General features: G+C 40.9%; 1 long non-coding RNA gene across 4 annotated transcripts in view; it reads right to left on the bottom strand.

Annotated features, from left to right (window-relative positions):
* Positions 1 to 11,832, bottom strand: part of LOC137220774 (uncharacterized) — a 47,771-nt gene extending 35,939 nt beyond the window's left edge. For all 4 annotated transcript variants that reach the window (XR_010941794.1, XR_010941792.1, XR_010941795.1 and 1 more), the window contains exon 1: positions 11,600 to 11,832. This is a non-coding gene — a long non-coding RNA (uncharacterized lncRNA). The remainder of the gene's footprint in view (positions 1 to 11,599) is intronic.
* Between the last annotated feature and the right edge of the window lie 9,007 nt (positions 11,833 to 20,839).

Below are 20,839 nucleotides of genomic sequence, written 5' to 3'. Positions count from 1 at the left end.
ATGAGAAGTCCAAAGAGGTCTTCAGCAACTTAGTAACCCTCAACGAGAAGGTGGAGCTAGATCTGCCAGAGGACGACTTCACTCAACTCCTTGCTGTGCAACATGAGGAGCTTACTAATGAAGACCTGATGGAATTGGAGACCCAGAGAAAGGACAAAGAGAGACAAGAGGAAGAAGTAACTGAAGCACTGAAGAGATCCACGACACAGGAAACGGCAAGGGGATTTTCTTTATTTGAGGAGGCACTGTTAGTTTTTGAGGCACAGGATCTGAATGTAGAAAGGTACACGAAGGTTGTTCCAAGCCGTTCAGGATGCAATCCAGTGCTAGCGTGTCATCTATGACGAGAAAAAAAGAGCCACTACCCAGACATCACTGGATCGTTTTTTCAAGAGGGTAGATAGAACTGAATCCAGCAAGGAACCAGAACCTGTGCCATCCACGTCAGGCGTGAGTGAAATTGCAGCTTGCCCTCCGTCTCCTGTTGCTGACGATCCTTTGGCTCTACCATCTCCCACCTCCTCTCCCTCCTCCAGTCAGTAACTCTTCTTGCCTGTTCACTCGATGCCAGCCCCTGTATGCCAGCTGTGGTACTGCACTACTGTACTTTTCAAGGTACTGTATTGTAAGATTTAAAATGTTTTCTTTATTTTTTGTTTGTTTTTTATGTATTATTTGTGTGAAAAGTATTATAAACCTATTATAGTACAGACTATATAGCCGATTGTGTTAGTTGGGTACCTAGGCTAACTTTGTTGGACTTATGAACAAATTGGACTTAACGAATGCACTCTAGGAACAGAACTCGTTCGTGTGTAGGGGACATATTCGTATGTATTTTTCCCCTCTTCACGTTTAAAATGGGGTAAGTTCTGGGGTAGCTCTCCTTGGAACAGGGTAGGGTCCTATTGTTGGAAACGAGAGCAGGATCAGCCTTTTGGTGTCCAAGGTTGTTACATTCCCAGAACACGCCAGACCACCTCCAGGTCCCATGAGCCCCTGAGGCACCTGGACACCTGGGGGTTGGTTAGAACCTGCTGCTCCCCTCAGCCAGAGGTCAGGAGCCCATATTCTAGGGATGAGCTGGGACCCAAGGGACAGAGAGCAGGACTCATCGGGACGGCCTGAAGCCATGCAAACCTTAAACTCTGTTAGCCACCCCTGCAGTCGTCCAACATTGCAGAAACAGAAGCTTCCCCAAAGAACTCAGCATGAGGCCCAGAGGAAATAATAAGTGATCAAGAGAGCTTGTCAGACTCTTAGGCTGTCACTGCACGAAGGCAGAGGCCTGAGACAGCTGTCCAGATGTTTGAACTTAGATGTCTCTTTACTCTGGGTTCCCTGTGTTCTCTTCTTCTGCAGCCACAGCTACTTGCAGGATTCTGTGAACCTTATTTTGAAAGGACAGCTCTGCCAAACAGGTAGAAGAAATAAAAAGATAAAATGAAAACGAAGAGGGCTAGCTCAATTTGAATTAAGTGGGGCTGGAGTAAGAGACAGTGTGGCGTGGAAGAGTTCTGGGCTAAGAAAGAGGTCACTTGAACCCAGTCCATTGCTTCCCAGGGAGAGACGTCTGCAAGTGTCCCAGTAAGGCCCAAACCTCTTGGAACCACAGAATTCTCATCTCTGAGAAGGAGGGTGTTAGCCTATATCAGAGATTTTCAAGCTTGTCTGTTGTGAAGCATAACACTCTTTATTCAAAACAGACTTTTTTTTTTTTTTTAAAGAACTGGTCTCGCTAAACTTGGAAACAATTGAAAACTCCTGGTCTAAAGGATTGCAGAAGGCCCTGACTGAAAATGCCCTCAGTACTCTTCCCTCACGCCCTGCACGTTCACCCCACACAGATGATGTCTTGTCCTCCACACACATGCAGCAGAAATCCCCTTGAGGGAATGTTAAAGTTGCAAAGTGATATTCAAAGAGCAGAACTGTTATTATGTTCTGGCAGAAAAGAAGGTAGATGAAAAAGGATCTGGGCCACACTTGTGACAGTTATTTGGAAATGGGAACAACCCTCAGTGAACTGGAAGAGAAAATATGTTGAGGAATTTTGTCCTGGTTGGTAGATCCTAGATTTGCCTGGGAGGAACTGGGATCCCAATAAATGGCCCTAAAGTCGAGATCCTTAGTTTGCTCAAGCCTTAGAGGGTTACCAAGGTCTTCCCTGCTCTGCAAGAGAGTTCTTTAGTCCCTGCAGGCCTCCTTTCTATCATTAAATACACCTTCACTCCATCCTGGCTCGTCCCAACAGATCAAGAATTCAGAGACCCTCATAGCTGGATGTCAAACATCTCTAGCCTGTAAGAAACTCCTTCAGCATGCTGCCGTTAGCTTCTGAGGGTCTGGTTTTCCTTAGACCCTGGGGAAGGGGTTAGGCAGATCCATTTGGTGCTCTTCATTCACCAGCTGATATTAAATACAGGTAGAATTCTAAGCATGCAGCTGGCTTGGAACCACTAATATACTAATCTGTAGCATTCCTAGTGCTATCCAAATGTGGAGCAAAACTTTTATACACACTTCTTGGGAAGTCAGTCAATCTGTCAGCACTGAATGAACTTCTTGGGAGCAAGGAAATATTCAAATTATTTACCAAGTACTACCTCGCATGAATGGACGTGTCAGAATGGGTGAGGGACTGGAGTGAGTCCTGGAGTCCTCCTGTTGTGCCAGGTGTTGACTTTTAGTTGATAAGTTATATTAGGGGTCGAGTTGTGTCCTTCCCAAAATTCGTATGTTTAAATCCTAACCCCCAGTACCTCAGAATGTGACCTTATTTGGAAATAGGGTCATTATAGATAAAATGAGATTACACTGGAGAAGGGTGGGTCCCTAATCCAAAATGACTGGTGTGCTTATGAAAAGGGGACACTTGAACACAGACACTCACACAGGGAGAACACCATGTGTCACGAGGTAGAGATCAGGGCAACGTGTCTACAAGTCAAGGAACACCAAAGACTGTCAGCAAACTAGCAAACTCCCAATAACTGGGGGAGAGGCCTGGAACAGACCCTTCCCTGAGCACCTTCAGAGAGAGCATAACCCTGCCAACATCTTGATGTCAGAATTTGAATCTAGCCTCCAGAACTGTGAGACAATAAATTTCTGTTGTAGAGGCCACCCAGTCTGTGGTCTTTTTTTTTTTTTGTGGTACGTGGGCCTCTCACCATTGTGGCCTCTCCCCTTGTGGACCACAAGCTCCGGACGCACAGGCTCAGCGGCCACGGCTCACGGGCCCAGCCACTCCGCGGCACGTGGGATCTTCCCGGACCGGGGCACGAACCCATGTCCCCTGCATGGGCAGGTGGACTCTCAACCACTGCGCCACCAGGGAAGCCCCAGTCTGTGGTCTTTTGTTATAGCAGGCCTACCAAACTGATGTGGATGGTGAGAGGGCCTGGGAGCTCCAGGGGCGGAGCCTGGGTGGCAGAGGGAGAACATTTGAAGGCTTGCGGCAGTGCCTATTTTCCAGTGGGTACGGAAGCATTTCAGTATTTGAGCAATCAGTGTGGCTGTGCATCAGTTTACATACAAACTGATTACCAGGCCTGACTAGATGGTGGGGCGCTCACTGTCTGTCACTTCCAGTGATGTGTAAGAGGAAAGAGAACTATTTGTTCAGGAGAGTTAGAGAATGCACCTGCTTTAATAGGGGGCTGGAGAAGAAGATTGTTATTTAGGTCTATCTTAGCTGTGTGAGTACCTCAAGTTCCATTCTGTGTTGTCTACCTACTATGAGTTGCTTAGGTGGCCTAAGCATTGACAGAGGAAAGAGAAGTCTAAGATTCAGTCTCTGACCTACAATTTACAGTCTAGCTGGAAGGACAGGATTATGTCCCTCGAAAGAGAAGCTTATATAAAGCAATCAAAACTAGAGTGCAATATGACACATACAAATTGTTTTTCTTATGATTACTAATAATTATTGTTATTTTAAGAACCAGCTCAGATGACTACACTAAATTAAAGATTCCCATCAGTACGAGAGCTCTTCTGTGAGATGAATGGCTATGAAATGCTCAGACTGACAGTTCACATCTTTTCCCCCTGCTCCAGCATACAAGTTGCTCCAAACATTGAGATGTGAGCATCTCTCTTAGATTGTGGGCTCCTTCTAAAAGAATTGGAACAGATCCCCATGCTTTCCACATATAATGTCAATGTTCTCCTCACAATTTTTTTAGTCTCATTCTTGATTTTAATTCATTTTACATTCGGTTTCTGTGTCCATCCTGGTTGTGAAATGTGAGGGTGGTTAATTTGTGTTTCATTAACCTGCCCTCAAGCGTATCGAGATTTCTAGTCTGCTTAGGGCATGTGGATGTGGGCCAGACACACAAATAAGAGCTGTGCACTGACCCTTTCCAGAAAAAGCCCGGGTAAAGTTCTCCGTGTGGTGAGGAAAGCAGGTCTGACTGACAGGAAGAGGGAGGGAATGGGCGAGGCTGATCAGCAACAGGTCTTCCCAGAAGTGGCAGAATTTGCCAAGGGACATCCTGGGGCCCAAGGCCTGCCATGAACACGGTGCCCTTTTTAGCACCATTTACACCAGGAGAGAGCACAGGCTCAGCATCATCACCTTTGAATGAGAAGGTGTGTGAATGGAGATGACATGGACAAGTTCCCATCTCTCAGAGAACTATGGTTGGAGATTCTAAGGGATATAAGTCTGGCCACGCAATCCAGGAAGAAGCTCCAATACCTGTTCCGTCTCTGGGCCCAGTCTGGAGCCCACGAAGCCAACCGGCAAAATGTGTTATTTCCTCTGGCCAGAAACACAGTATCTTTAGAAATCTAAATTCACCTTGACTTTTTTCCCTTTCCTAAGTTGTTTTTGTTATTGGGCTTTGTTTTTCTTCCAGTCTGATTTTCTTCATAACTACTTCAAACTTTAAACTTGGACACCCACTCAAAAAGAAAAATGCTGTCGCTGCAGATTCTGTGAGGCTGGGAGACAGGAGCTGTCGGAAGTGAACTGGGAACAGACGCATTTTGAATATCTGTTATTTAGAAACGTATCTAGGTGTTTTCTAAACATTTGAATTGAATCTCCATGAAACTCCTGTTGGATCTGTCTGGATCCTTCCATTACCATAACTGCCTCAGGGATGACACTGGTGTGGTATAAGTAACGCTTTACTTTTATCATCTCTACCCCAATTATCAACGCTTTACAAATTATAACACTGAGGCGCACACGGCTGTGTCGCTGCTATAAACAAAGGATTAAATTATGTTTCCTTTTCATTTTAGTCCTAGTCCTAGAGTTGTACTATTGGTTAAAAATTCTCCAAGAGCTCTGTCAACCTGTGACTGTCTACAGGCAAATACCTTCTCCAGGGTGGAGCCTACAGAAGAGTGTTGACTGATACTTAGGTAGGCTTTAACACTTCTAGTCAAATCTTAACATACTCCTTCTAAGAAGACAAACAGCAGACTCATGTTTAAACCCAGAATGTATCAACTTCAGTTATCTGGGTGAATTAAAGCACTAAGACACATACCTACCAAAAAGTAGAACTCCAAAATGAAGGCCAACTGAAGAGTAAAAGATTTAGAAGAATTTTAATATTTTCTCCTTTCTAGTTCATTTCTGTGTAGGTTGGTTTATTTCCTCGGAAATCTACCTAAGTAAACACTTGATTTGCTCTAGCCAGATGTTTGTGGGCTCTTGGCCTGGTATACAGAAAGCAGTGATGGGGAGAAAGCTGGGGAGGAAGATGAGGGCACAAGGGAATGGAAGTGAGACTCAGACTGGGGTGGTCGCTGCTTGTCACTGGACTCTGATGATTTCTGAAAAATGTTTCCGTTTTCTGTGTTTACTGAGGAGCGTCAGTTTCCAGGATATATGTTTTCCTCAAGAACTCCTATTACTTCACAGTGGAGCTGGGGTCTGTTGCTACGCTGCTTGTGGTGCCTAGCACAGAGCCTTGTACACAGAAGACATTCCAGGACTGTGTATTTGCTAAATTTACATGAATTCCTAAAGGTTGTGGGTAAATTCCATTTTTATAAGTTGAATCATACTTTAAGAATATATGGGGAACACATTTAAAGGAATACTGCATTAGATCATTTTGTAAAGTTAGTATCACCTCCTGATTTATTTGTTTCGTAAACAGAATTGTGTTTATCAGGTTTCCTTAAAACTGAGCGTGCAGATCCTCTGTTCCTCATCTGCAACATGAAGGGGTTAGACTCAGTGACTTTGAATATTTTTCTGTTTATTGAATACTTCTTCCAGTGCTAAAATTTTAAGGTTTTAGAACCTACCTCCAAATAACATTAAATTTTAGAAATTGAGAGATTTGGCTGTCTTTTCTGTTTTGGGGGATAGGGAGAAAAAAGTCAAGTGATTCTTCTCAAGTTTTGTCTTCATTTATTCACAATCAACTCCTTATTGCAATTATATTCACCTGAAATAATTATTTGTATGATCCCAGCCCTACCTCTCCTATTAGGCAGAGCTCTACTCTGGATTAAATGCATTGTTCGCTTTTAGATATGCTTTACTTCTTGGCTACAGAAGAAATGAGCTCTACTGGATTGAAGTGGGAACAGTTGAGCATTCCTCCCCCCTGTAGTGGCTGACTGTAAAAGACATGTATCTTAAAAGCAATATCACACAATTAGGATCCTTTCTTTTCTTTTTTTTTTTTTTTGGTGGGAGTTTCCACAGGAAAAAAATTTAAAACATGCTATTTTTTTTAAGATTATATAACTAACGACATTTAAATGTACTGATGGATTATGGTAATTTAGCAAGCTCTCTCTTGGGCCAAATATCCTGTAAATTCTTACAAAATGAAAACGTATGTTGGTTCCTATCATAACTAGAATATTATCAAGTTCTTGAGGATTGGCACGTCTCTCTCCAACTCCACTTAAAAAAACATAGTGACTTTAATATTTTGATAGGAATAACACGATTATTAAGTAATTCAAGCAGTTCAGAACATCACCACAATTTTCACTAGTCAGATACAATAATCCTTAAAATGTGGTGGACAAACCCTTGTGCACTGTTGGTGAGAATGTAAATTGGTGCAGCCATGATGGAAAACAGTATGGAAGTTCCTCAAAATTTGAAAATAGAAATACCATACAATCCAACAATTCCACTCCTGGGTATTTATCCAGAGAAAATGAAAACACTAATTCAAAAAAAGGTATATGCACTCCCATGTTCATAGAAGCATTATTTGTAATAGGCAAGATATGGAAGCAACCTAAGTGTCTATCAACAGATGAATGGATAAAGAAGTGACATACATATAAACACACACACACACACACACACACATATATATATATATATATATACACACACATATACATACACACAATGGAATATTACTCAACCAAAAAAAGAACAACATTTTGCCATTTGTAACAACATGGATGGGCCTGGAAGGTATTATGCTTAGTGAAATAAGTCAGAGAGAGAAATTCAAATACTGTACGTTTTTACTTATGGGGGATCTAAAAAATAAAACAAATGAACAAATACAACAAAACAGAAATAGACTCACAGATACAGAGAATTATATATACAGCCTCATAGATATAGTGGTTTCCAGAGGGAAGAGGGGTGGGGGAGAGGGGCAAAATGGTGAGGGGGGTTAAAAGGTACAAACTACTAGGTATAAAATAGCTATTACAAGGATGTAATGTATAGCACAGGGAGTACAACCAATACTTTATAGCAACTTTTTATATGGAGTGTAATCTATAAAATATCAAATTACTGTGGTGTATACCTGAAACCAATATAATATTGTAAGTTAACTATATTTCAGTTTTTTTAAATGTGGTACACTGGTCAGAATGGCTGTCATCAAAAAGTCTACAAATAATAAATGCTGGAGAGGGTGTGGAGAAAAGGGAACCCTCCTACACTGTTGGTGGGAACGTAAATTGATACAGCCACTATGGAGAACAGTATGGAGGTTCCTTAAAAAACTAAAAATAGAGTCACCATATGATCCAGCAATCCCACTCCTGGGCATACATCTGGGAAAGATGAAAACTCTAATCTGAAAAGATACATGTACCCCAATGTTCATAGCAGCACTGTTTACAATAGCCAAGACATGGAAGCAAACGAAGTGTCCATCGACACTTAGGTTAGATGAATGGATAAAGAAGATGTGGTATATATATATAACGGAATATTACTCAGCCATAAAAAAGAATGACACAAAATAGTGCCATTTGCAGCAACATGGATGGACCTAGAGATTATCATATTAAGTGAAGCAAGTCAGACAAATATCATATGATATCACTTATTGGTGGAATCTAAAAAATGATACAGATTAACTTATTTACAAAACAGAAACAGACTCACAGACATAGAAAACAATCATAGTACCAAAGGGAAAGGAGTGGGGAGGGATAAATAAGGAGTCTGGGATTAACTACTATATATAAAATAGATACACACCACTATACACACTACTATATATAAAATAGATAAACAACAAGGACCTACTGTATAGCACAGGGAACTATATTCAATATCTTGTAATAACTGATAATGAAAAAGAATCTGAAAAAGAATACATATATATGTGTGTGTATGTACACATATACACACAAATATATGTGTGTGTATATATATATACCTGAATCACTTGCTATACACCCAAAACTAACACAACATTGTAAATCAACTTTACTTCAATTTTTTTTTTAAAAAAGGGATCCATACCCTGCAGGAAAAACAAAAATGTGGTGGACAGCATTACAGGCAACACTCTATGTACAAATACAGAGAGAAGAATTGATGGAAGAACAGATGGATATACAGATGGATGGATGGAAAGAAGAAAGGAAGGAAAGAAAATCACACTATACATGCTTTTGGATTTTTTGAATGTATTTTTAAATTTTAGAATAGCTTTAAATTTACAGAAAAGTAGCAACGGTTGTATAGAGGGTTCCCTTATACCCGGCGTCCAGTTGTCCCCACTGCTAATATCCTACATTAGAAGGATACTGTCAGTGAGGGGGAAATCTCCCGCCTACCTCTCTTTTGAGTTCTTTTGGCTGGTCTAGTAATTAAATTGACACAGGACAGATAAAACAGGAGAAAAAAACAATTTAGTTCTTACACATGGAGTTCTTGTAGAAATGGAATCCCCAAAGTGACAAAAGCAAGCTGTTTATATTATCATTTTTAGACAAAGAAACAATTATTTGTGAAGGTTTAACAAAACAAAGGGGCTCATGCTTGGGGTAGCAGACTAATGGAGAAGGAACACTGTTTATACAGCTTAGCCTTGAATTCCCTAACTGGTGATAAGGATGCTTTCTATCCTCCTGATACAGGGAGGATACCTTCACTTGGGAGATTTATTTCCTGCTTTCAGCAGGAAAGAGCAGGGTCAGAGTGGGTTTTTTAAAATATTTTTTTTCACCAGCTGCTTCTCAAGTAACTTTAGTTCAAAACAATCAATATGCCATTGAGGCATATTTTGGGGCAGCCTGCCCTGGGCCCCAACAATACATTGGTCAAAACTAATGAACTAATTTGTCAAGACTAATGAACATTATTATTAACTAAAGTCCATACTTTATTCAAATTTCCTTAGTTTTAAATTCATGTCCTTTTTCTGCCCCAGGATCTCATCTAGGATACCACATTACATTAAGTCATCGCTTCTCCTCAGGCTTCTCTGGCCTGTGACAGTTTCTCAGATTTTTCTTGTTTTTGATGAACTTGAGAGTTCTGAAGAATACAGGTCAGGATACTTTGTAGCCTGGCCCTCAATTTGGGTTTTCTGATGTTGTTCTCGTGATTAGGGTTAGGGTGCTTGGGAGGTAGACTGCAAAGGTAAAGTGCCACTCTCACCGCAACATGTCCAGGGTACATGCTATCAACATGACTCATCGCTGATGATGTTAAACTTGATTGTACACTTGTGGCAGTGTTTGTCAGATTTTTCCACTCCTGTCCTCCTTTCCATACTGTACTCTTTGGATGGAAGTCACTATAGGCAGCCCATATTTAAGGGTTAGAGGGTTATGCTGTATTGATTTCAGAGTATAGCACCTACATAAATTATTTGAAATTCTTTTTTTTTTTTTGGCTGCACTGTACAGCATGCGGGATCTTAATTTCCCAACCAGGGATCGAACCTGGGCCCCCTGCAGTGGAAGCACGTAGTCCTAACTACTGGACCGCCAAGGAATTCCCTTGAAATTCTTTTGTACAGGAGATTTGTCTGTTCTTATTTATTTACCTACTCATTTATTTGTGTCAATATGGATTCAAAGATATTTATTTTATACTTTGGGTTATAATCCAATACTACATTATTTAGTTTGTTGCTCAAAATGTTTCAGCTTTGGCCATTGAGAGCTCTTTCGGATAGCCCGTGAGTCCCTTTGACATACATCCATTGTCTTGTTTTTTGAGCATTTCCTTGCTTTCTGGCACCACAAGATGCTCCAGGTTCATCTTGTATATTCCCTGTCTCAGCCCTAGGATCAGCCATTTCTCCAGTGAGTCCTGTTCCCCTTTACTGAAGAATGGTATTTAGAATCCAAGATCTGGGTGCTGGGTGTGCTCTTTGCCACTGGGGTTTAGCACTTCTTTCCTTTTCTCTTCTTCTAGACCCTCTCAGAGTAAAGAAATATTTCTGTGTATACTACCCAGTGTATATACATATATCTATATTTCTACATGCATCCATCTGTCTCTATATTACGACAAACATGAGTCCATACTAACGTCTCCAAGTCTAGTCCATTACCATACATTTTTAAAATATTGCAACTACGGAGAAATATAAAGCCAACCTGATTTTTTTCTCTTCTTCTACTTAACTCACTTTTCCTAGCAATTCTGCTTATCTTTGACATTCAGTAACTTTACCAGGCCCTACATTAGATTTGATCATTTTGACTGGACCCTGGCTCCATGAGTGGGACCGAAGTGTTCAGAGGACAAGACAAGGAAGCCACCTTCTCCACAACTTCTAGGCTAAGTCCCATGGTGGTGGCTCCAATCCTAGGACAAAGAGTTCTCTTTGGCTTCTCCTATTGTCCAACTAGGGAAAAAACTCTTCCAGGGCAAGCAGCTCCAAGTAAGGATTTGTAATTTACTTAGTTTAAAAAATTTATGTTTAAATTTGTACAGAGTAAAAGTCACTGTCTGTGATGTGCAGTTCCATGGATTTTGACAAATATATAGAGATGTGTATCTATCACCACAGTCATGATACAGAACAGTTCACTCACCCCGCAAGTTCCCTCCTGTGTCCCTTTATAGTCAACACTCTTCCCTTCTCCCCAATCTTTGTTAACCACTGATCTGTTCGTCATCCCTATAGTTTTGTCTTCTTCAAAATGTCATATAGCAGGCAGCCTTTTGGGTCTGGTTTATTTCACTTAGCAAAAATTCATTTGAGATTCTTCCATAGTATTATATAAAATCACATAATTTTAATATTAATATCCACGTACTATATCAGCATAGTTTATATTTTTGCTCTAGTGAATCCTTTGAATGCCTCTATTAGTTTCCTTTTGCTACATAACAGATCAGTGCCACCTTAGGAAGTTAAAACATCAGTTTATAACTCACAGTTTCCATGGGTCTGGAGTCCAGGCACAGCTTGAAGGAGTCCTCGATTCAGGGTCCCACAAGGCTGCAGTCAACATGTCAGTCTGGGTTGCTATCACATCTGAGGCTCACAATCCTCTTCCTAAGCTCACCGCTGGCAGAATTCAGTTCCTTGCAGTTATAGGACTGAAGTTCTTACCCTGCCAACACTTTGACTTTAGTGCTGCGAAACTGATTTCGGATTTCTGACCTCCCAGACTGTAAGAGAATAAACTTGTGTGTTTTAATCCCTTAAGTTGTGGTAATTTGTTACAGCATTAGTGAGACACTAATACACTGCACATTAGGAGAGAAGTGTATGTCCAAGGGATATATTAAATAGAATAGGGATTCTCAAACTCTTTTGACTGCCAACTCTTGGTAAGAAATACATTTTACATTAATATCCAATATAAGCAAGGATTCACAGTTATATATATAATCCAAAGTTTTACAAAGAAATATTTATTCCCTAAAGTATTACCCTGACATTTTCTGTACTATTTTATTCCATTCCATTCTTCTTCTTCCTTTTGTTTTTTTAAATGCTGGTTGGGACCCACTAAATAGATTTCATAATCTCCTAATGAGTATCTTGGAAAACACTGTGGTGTTCAGGGAAGAGACCACCACCTAAGAAGGGTAGACTGGAACTCAACTGAGATGGGCTTTAAAGGTCAACCTCTTGACAGCATATGACAAATGCTTCTTAGTAGCTCATAGTTGGTGCCACTGCCATCAGGGACCTAAACAGACTACAGACAGTGCAAAGTTTTTCTCTGGAACTCTGAACGAATTTCCTTCTTCAATGGTTCTCAACTGAGGGTGATTTTGCAGCCCAGGGGACATTGGACAGTGTCTGGAGACATTTTTGCTGTTACAGTTGGGAGAAAGGCAGCTACTGGCACCAAGTGGGTGGAGGCCAGGGGTGATACTGATAATCAGTCTTCAATGCACAGGACAGCCCTCCCAACAATGAATTATCCAGCCCCGCATGCCAATAGTGCTGAGGCTGAGAAACCAAGCTCCGGTTGCATCTTAGTCAGCTGTGTCCAAACCGGCTGTGTCAGTCTCTTTTGAAGCCCCTTCCAGGCCTATTCTCCCTTACCATGTCCTGTGGTCCAAAATTATGCCTTTCCTACCTGGCATAAAACATTCACAAACTCTTGTGAATTACGTTTATGTTTTAGTCCATTTGGGCTGCTGTAACAAATACCGCAAACTGGTAGCTTATAAACAACAGTAATGTATTTCTCGCTGTTCTGGAGGCTGGGAGTCTGAATCAAAGTGCCAGTATGGTCAAGTGAGGGGTTCCTCTTCCGGGTTTCAGACTTTCCGTTGTATCCTCCCATGGCGGAAGAGGAGAGCAAGCCCTGCGGAGCCTCCTCTATAAAGGCACTGATCCCACTCATGAAGGCTCCACCTTTATGATCTAAGTGCCTCTCAAAGGGACCATCTCCCGATAACATCACCTTGCGGGAGATGGCGCGGGGTGGGGTTAGATTTCAACATGTGAGTTTTGCGGGGGACACATTCAGACCATAGCAGCTTGGGATAAATGACAGCTGCATTTAGAAGAGTTTATTAATGGAAAGCAGTGACTGGTGAAATGTGCACGAGATCTTCTAGGCACACAGCGGCTTGTTCCAGGCCGCTGCTCTCAGTGAATTAAACAGCCACACCTGCAAATTGTTTCAAACTTTCCAAACTACAAAGTACCTCATCTGGTCATCTTTATGCTTTATTAGATTTTACTACAGTCAGAGTTAAAGTACATTTGAAATTCATCTGAATGGGACACAATTAGCATTGGTCTACTGAAAGTTGAAAAGATAATGACTTCCACATTATAAAGCTGTTTAAGAAGTTTTTCACTCTAAACATAATTTAAGTGTCCCTAATTCTATAAGTTCCATGGTGGGGCACCAGAAAGCAGCTTAAGGGTAGAAGGAACAGTCAATAACTACCTTCTGTTGTTTCTACAAGGAACTGGTATAAAATACACCATATATTTAGGAAAGGACATCTAATTAAAGCCAATAGTGGTTAACTTTCTAAGGGAGGCCCAGGCCACATTCACAGGGCCAGCTCATTGGGATAGAGGTCAGTGGTGACACACATAGAGAAGGGAGTGGTTGTGCTTAGTGTAAACGGTGGATTGTGAAAATAATCTATTTTAGCCTTCATATTTGGGGTGGTCTTTAGGGAAAAAAATACCACATGTATTGTTAATTCTAGAACAAATGGTTCCGTGGCTGGAGTATTATTGTCTCTTCTTGTTCCATAGAAACATGAAAGCACTTATAAAAATAAACTCCAGGAAGTGGACGATACATTACAAAGAGGGATTTATACATAATAATTAGAATTCCTGCCTTCTGAAACTAAGATAGCTTTACTGTGGAAAATACTCTGATCTTAATTTCTGTGTTGCAATATGCAGCCTTTACCCAACCCCAGGGGAGGTTGGAATAGTAGCCAGGAGGTCTTAGCAAACCAAAATTCAGGAGCTTGAATAGTTAAGGAAGGTGTCCAAAAGAGAAAGTTCCAGAAGGCAGTGTTCCAAGCAGAACAGACCCTTGAAAGTGAAAAATATTCTTTACTAGCCAGCCAGGCTCCTTCTGTACTTGTAGGTATTTCCTCCACCGGAGCAAAAACATGTTTTTTTTGTGTGTGTGTGCATCTGTGTGTTTTTTGGCTGTGTTGGGTCTTTGTTGCTGCGCACGGGCTTCCTCTAGTTGCTGCGAGTGGGGGCTACTCTACGTTGCGGCGCGCAGGCTTCTCATCGCGGTGGCTTCTCTTGTGGCGGAGCATGGGCTCTAGGCGCACAGGCTTCAGTAGTTGTGTCACGCGGGCTCTAGAGCACAGGCTCAGTAGTTGTGGCGCATGGGCTTAGTTGCCATGAACCACAACTACTGAAACCCGCACGCCTTGAGACCGTGCACCGGTAACCACCATTTTCTCTGTTTTTATGAATTCAGCTTTTTTTAGATTCCATATTCAGGTGATATACCTAGTATTTGTCTTTCTCTGTCTGACCCATCACACTTAGCATAATACCTCAAGATCCATGTAGCTGCAAATGGCAGGGTTTCCTTCTTTCTTGTGGCTGAATAATTGTGTGTGTATGTGTATTATTTTTTTCCACACTCTCACCAACACTTAACCTCTTGTCTTCTTGATGACAGCCATTCTAACAGATGTGAGTTGATAACTCATTGTGGTTTTCTTTAACCTCTTTTTTTAATTGAAGTATAGTTAATTTACAATGTTGTGTTAGTTTCAGATGTACAGTAAAGTGATTCAGTTTTATATATATATATCACATGATGCTTGTCTTTGTCTGACTTACTTCACTTAGTATAATAATTTCTAGGTCCATCCATGTTGCTGCAAATGGCATTATTTCATTCATTTCTATGGCCAAGTAATATTCCATTGTGTGTGTGTGTGTGTGTATGTGTGTGTGTACATATGTGTATATATATATGCCACATCTTCTTAATCCATTCATCTGTCAATGGACATTTAGGTTGCTTCCACGTCTTCGCTATTATAAACAGTGCTGCTATGAACATTGGGGAGTATGTATCTTTTTGAATCAGAGTTTTCATCTCTTCTGGATATATGCCCAGGAGTGGGATTGCTGGATCATATGATAACTCTATTTTTTGTTTTTTAAGGAACCTCCATACTGTTTGTTCTCCACAGTGGCTGCATTAATTTGCATGCCCATCAACAGTGTAGGAGGGTTCCCTTGTCTCCACACCCTCTTCAGTATTTATTGTTCATAGATTTTTTGATGATAACCATTCTGGCTGGTGTAAGGTGATATTTCACTGTAGTTTTGATTTGCATTTCTCTAATAATTAGCGATATTGAGCATCTTTTCATGTGCCTGTTGGCCATCTGTATGTCTTCTTTGGAGAAATGTCTGTTTAGGTCTTCTGCCCATTTTTTGATTGAGTTGTTTGTTTTTCTGATATTAAGCTGTATGAGCTGTTTGTATATTTTGGAAATTAATCCCTTGTCAGTAGCATTGTTTGCAAATATTTTCTCCCATTCTATAGGTTGTCTTTTCATTTTATTTATGGTTTCTTTTGTGTGCAGAACTTTTAAGTTTAATTAGGTCCCACTTCTTTATTTTTGTTTTTATTTCCATTACTCTAGGAGACGGATCCAAAAATTATTGCTACAATTTATGTCAAAGAGTGTTCTGCCTATGTTTTCCTCTAGGAGTTTTATTATTTGGTCTTACATTTAGGTCTTTAATCCATTTTGAGTTTGTTTATGTATACGGTGTTAGAGAATGTTCTAATTTCATTCTTTTACATGTGGCTATCCAGTTTTCCCAGCACGACTTATTGAAGAGACTGTCTTTTCTCCAGTGTATATTCTTACCTTCTTCGTTGTAGATTAATTGACCATAAGTGCATGGGTTTATTTCTGGGTTTTCTGTCCTGTTCCACTGATCTATATGTCTCAGGTAGATTGCTTATGTCCATTTCACTTAGTTCTTCTTCTGGGGTTTTATCTTGTTCGTTTGTCTGGAACATACTCCTCCATTGCCTCATTTTGTCTAAATTTCTATTTGTACTTTTATGTACATGGCAGGTTATGTTTCTCTACCTTGGAGAAGTGTCCCTCTGTAGATGTCCTATGCATCCCAGCAGTGCACTCTCCTCTTGTCACCCAAGGGTCAGGGGCCAGCTGGTCCCAGGGTAATGTCTGGCCTGCCTTTCCAGTTTCGGTCTATAGGCTGTTAATTGTTTGGCCTGAGGTGTCCCAGCACTGGAACCTACAGGCTGTTGGATGGGGCCAGATCTTGGTGCTAGATCCAAGCAAGATGTCAGTCTCGAGGGGAGTTCATGCAGATGAACACTATTGATATATCCGCCACCAGTGCCTGTGCCCACAGGGTGGGCCACAGCCGCCCCCCTGCCTCCCCAGGAGACCCTCCAAGACCACCAGGTAGATCTGGCCCAGATTCCTATGAAATTACTGCTTTTGCCTTTGGTCCTGGTGTGAATGAGATTTTGTGCACGCGTTTTAAGAGTGAAGTCTCTATTTCCCCCAATCCTGTGGAGCTCCTGCAATCAAGCCCTGCTGGCCTTCGAAGCCAAATGCTCTGGGGGATCCTCTTCCAGAGCCCCGGACCCCCGGGCTGGGGGTGGCCTGATGTGGGGCTTAGAACTCTCACTCCTGTGGGAGATCCTCTGAAATATAATTATTCTCCAGTTTGTGGCTGTCCCACTGGGTTGCGGGGTGGGGGTTATATGGGATTTGATTATATTGTTAGTCTGCCCCTCCTACTGGTCTTGCTGTGGTTCCTTCTTTATATCTTTAGTTGTAGATCTTTTCTGGTAGGTTTCAGACTTTTTCATTGATGGTTGTTCTGCAGATTGTTGTGATTTTGGTGAGCTCATGAGAGAAGGTGAGCTTAGGGTCCTTCTACTCTGCCATCTTGGCCACTTTCTCCCTCATTGTGGTTTTGATTTACATTTCCCTGATGATTAGTGATGCTGAGCATCTTTTCATGTACCTGTTGGCTATCTGGATGTCTTCTTTGGAAAAATGTATACTTAATGTTCTTCTACTCATTTTTTAATCAGGTTTTTTTTTGTTGCTATTTAGTTGTATAAATTCTTTATATATTTTGGATATTAACCCCTTACCTGATCTGTAGTTTGAAAATATTTTCTCTTATCCTGTAGGTTGCCTTTTCATTTTGCTGATCGTTTCTTTTGCTGTGCAGAAGCTTTAAAATTTGTTGTAGTCCCACTTGTCAATTATCACTTTTGTTGTTTGTGCTTTTGGTATCAAAAACCATTGCCAAGACCAACACTGAGGAGCTTATTCCCTGTGTTTTCTTCTAGGAATTTTATAATATCAGGTCTTATGTTTAAGTCTTTAATCCATTTTAATTTTTGTGAGTGGTTGGAGAAAGGGTCCAGTTTCATTTTTCTGCATGTGCTTATCCAGTTTTGCCAGCACCATTTGTTGAAGAGACTGTCCTTTCCCCACTGGTTTTTCTTGGCTCCCCTGTCAAATATTAGTTGACTGTACATGCAGGGCTTTATTTATGGGCTCTTGATTCTGTTGCATTGGTCTATGTGTCTATTTTTATGTCAGTACCATACTGTTAATTACTATAGTTTTGTAATACAGTTTGAAATCTGGAAGTGTGATGCCTCTGCTTTTGTTCTTCTTTCTCATGATTGCTTTGGTCTTTTGTGATTCCACTCAACTTTTAGGATTTTTTTTTTCTATTTCTGTGGAAAATGTCATTAGAACTTTAATAGGGATTGAGTTGAATCTGTGAATGGCTTTGGGGTTGGGGGTTGATGTCAGCATCATGGTGGCATGAGTTGTCCCTTTTTTCTTTCCCCTTTTATTTGCAACAAATTAGTTATTCACAACCAAACAAACGTGCTTCTTCACATTACAGCAGAACACAGAGGGTGGGGTGGGGGAGGGGAGGGGAGAGTAGTGAATGCAAAACAAGGCAGACATGCAAGGGAGACAAAGAATTTGTGGAAGTCCAGACAGGCTAGCAGGAGAATCAGGCATGCCGTTGGACCAGGAGAGAGACCAGTTTGGAGGCAGAGGAGAAGGAGAATCTCAAGAAGTCAGCCCTCCTTCCCCAGGGTGACACGACATGCTCTGGGCTTTCCCAGCAGTAGCAATAGTGACTTCCCTCACAGAGGAGGTGGGGAGCAAAAGGGTGTGCGTGACTGACCACTGGGCTGCACAGGTCACAGGAGGATGGATCTGTTTCTCTCCAGCAGCATGGATTTCTGAGGAAAAACCTCTGTGACTGAGGTGGGTGGAGGGGAGGAAAGGAAAAGAGGCAGACAAGTATATCAAAGACCATTAAAGGAACAAGTGCCCTGCTGCCGGCTTCAAGATTTCAGCAGGAGGTTCAACCCCAACTTGAGGAACTTCCTACTGGGCAATGGGCACCCAGAAAGCCCCAGGGGCTAAGCCCACGCTACACCCTACTCTGCTGCTAGCTTTTTCCATGCCAGTTTGTTTGTTTGTTTTAACCAGGTGCTCCCAAGTGCAACCCCAGAGCTAGTTCAAGTAAAGGGAGCCAAAAGCTTGACCAACGGCGCCACCGTGTGGAAAACAGAAGTTTCTAATTGCCCATCTGTTAAACTGAACAAAGTAAAGAAAGGTATGTGGTATTTCAAATGCAACAGCAGAGGCACATTTCATCACTAAGATAAATCATGGTAATATGGTATAACAAAAAGAACAATAATTCTCTAGCAACTGAACCCAAAGGCACAGAATACTGCAATCTAATTGATAAAAAATTCAAAACAGCTGTTATGAAGAGATTCAATGAGCTACAAGAAAACTCAGAAAGGCAATTAAATGAACTCAGGAGTAAAATGAATGAATAGAAGGAGTTATTTACCAACGAGACGGACATTTTAAAAAAGAACCAGACAAAAATTCTGGAGCTGAAAAAGTCAATGAATCTGATAAAGAATACATTAGAGAATTTAGGAAAAGATGCAGAAAGATCAAAGAGGAATTAGCGACCCACAGGATAGAAACGTAGAAATGAATCAGAAGAGTAAAGACAAACTAAGATTTTTTTAAAGTAAAGAAACCCTATGAGAACTATGAGATATGACGAGAAAAACAAATAAAAGAATAATTGGTCTACCAGAAGGAGAAGAGTGGAAGGAGGGAGCAGAGAGTGTATTTAGAGAAATAAGAGTTGAGAATGTCCAACCCCTGGGGAAGGAATTGGACATACAAGTCCAAGAAGCTAATAGAACACCCTATTATCTCAATGCAAAAATAACTTCCCAAAATACATTATAACGAAATTGTCAAAAATCAACGATAAAGATAGAATCTTAAAGGCAGCCAGGGGGAAAAAGGAAAGTAACCTACAAAGGAACTCCCACTAGGCTATCAGCATATTTCTCAGCAGAAATGCTACAGGACAGGAGAGAGTGAAATACATATTCAAAGAGCTGAAAGGTAAAAATTGCCAGCCAAGAATACTTTATCCAGGGGTTACCCTTCAGATATGAAGGAGAAATACTTTCCCAGACAAACAAAAACTGAGGGAATTCATCACCACTAGACCTGCCTTATAAGAAATGCTGAAAGGATTCTTCAAGTTGAAATGAAAAGATTCTGGGACTTCCCTGGTGGCACAGTGGTTGAGAATCTTCCTGCCAATGCAGGGGACACGGGTTCGTACCCCGGTCCGGGAAGATCCCACATGCCGCAGAGCAACTAAGCCTGTGCGCCACAACTACTGAACCTGCACTCTAGAGCCCGTGAGCCACAACTACTGAAGCCCGTGCGCCTAGAGCCCGTGCTCTGCAACAAGAGAAGCCACTGCGATGAGAAGCCCACGCACCGCAACGAAGAGTAGTCCCCACTTGCCACAACTAGAGAAAAAGCCCACGTGCAGCAACAAAGATCCAACACAGCCAAGAAAAATAAAAAAGATGCTAATTAGTGACATAAAAGTAAATCAAAGTGCACTATACTCTAGCAATGGTGAAAAATAAACAGTCAGAACATAGATGACTTTTTAACAATTTTAATTTTTCCAATCCACAAACTTCCAATTGTTTGTGTCTTCTTCAGTTTCCTTCAACAAAGTCTTGGAGTTTTCATTCTACAAATCTTTGACTTCCTTGATTAAATTTATTCCTAGGCATTTTATTGTTTTTGAAGCTATTGTAAAAGGGACAGTTTTCATTTATTTCTCAGCTCTTTAGATTTTTAGTTTATAGAAATGCACCTGATTTCTGTATGTTAATCTTACATCCTGCAACTTAACTTTGTTGATTAGTCCCAACAATTTTTTCATAGAGTCTCTGTGATTTTCTATATATAAAATCATATAATCTGCAAATAATGTCAATTTTACTTCTTCCTTTCTGATTTGGATGACTTTTCTTCCTTTATCTTGCTTAATTGCTCAGCTAGGACTTCCAGTACTATACTGAACAAGAGAGGTGAGAGTGGATATACTTGTCTTGTTCCTGATCTTAGAAGAAAAGCTTTCAATTTTTCTCCATTGAGTATAATATTATAATGTTACCTGTGGATTTGTCATATAGTCTTGATTCTGCTGAAGTATGTACCTTCTATAACCAATCTGTTGAGGGTTTTTACCATGAAAAGATGTCTTTTGTCAAGTGCTTTCTCTGCATTTATTGAGATGATCATGTGATTTTAATC

Source organism: Pseudorca crassidens, chromosome 3, assembly GCF_039906515.1.
Source record: "Pseudorca crassidens isolate mPseCra1 chromosome 3, mPseCra1.hap1, whole genome shotgun sequence".
In the NCBI taxonomy this organism is placed as follows: domain Eukaryota; kingdom Metazoa; phylum Chordata; class Mammalia; order Artiodactyla; family Delphinidae; genus Pseudorca; species Pseudorca crassidens.
The sequence above is the reverse complement of the archived record's forward strand: the minus strand, read 5'-3'. Positions and strand labels throughout refer to the sequence as shown.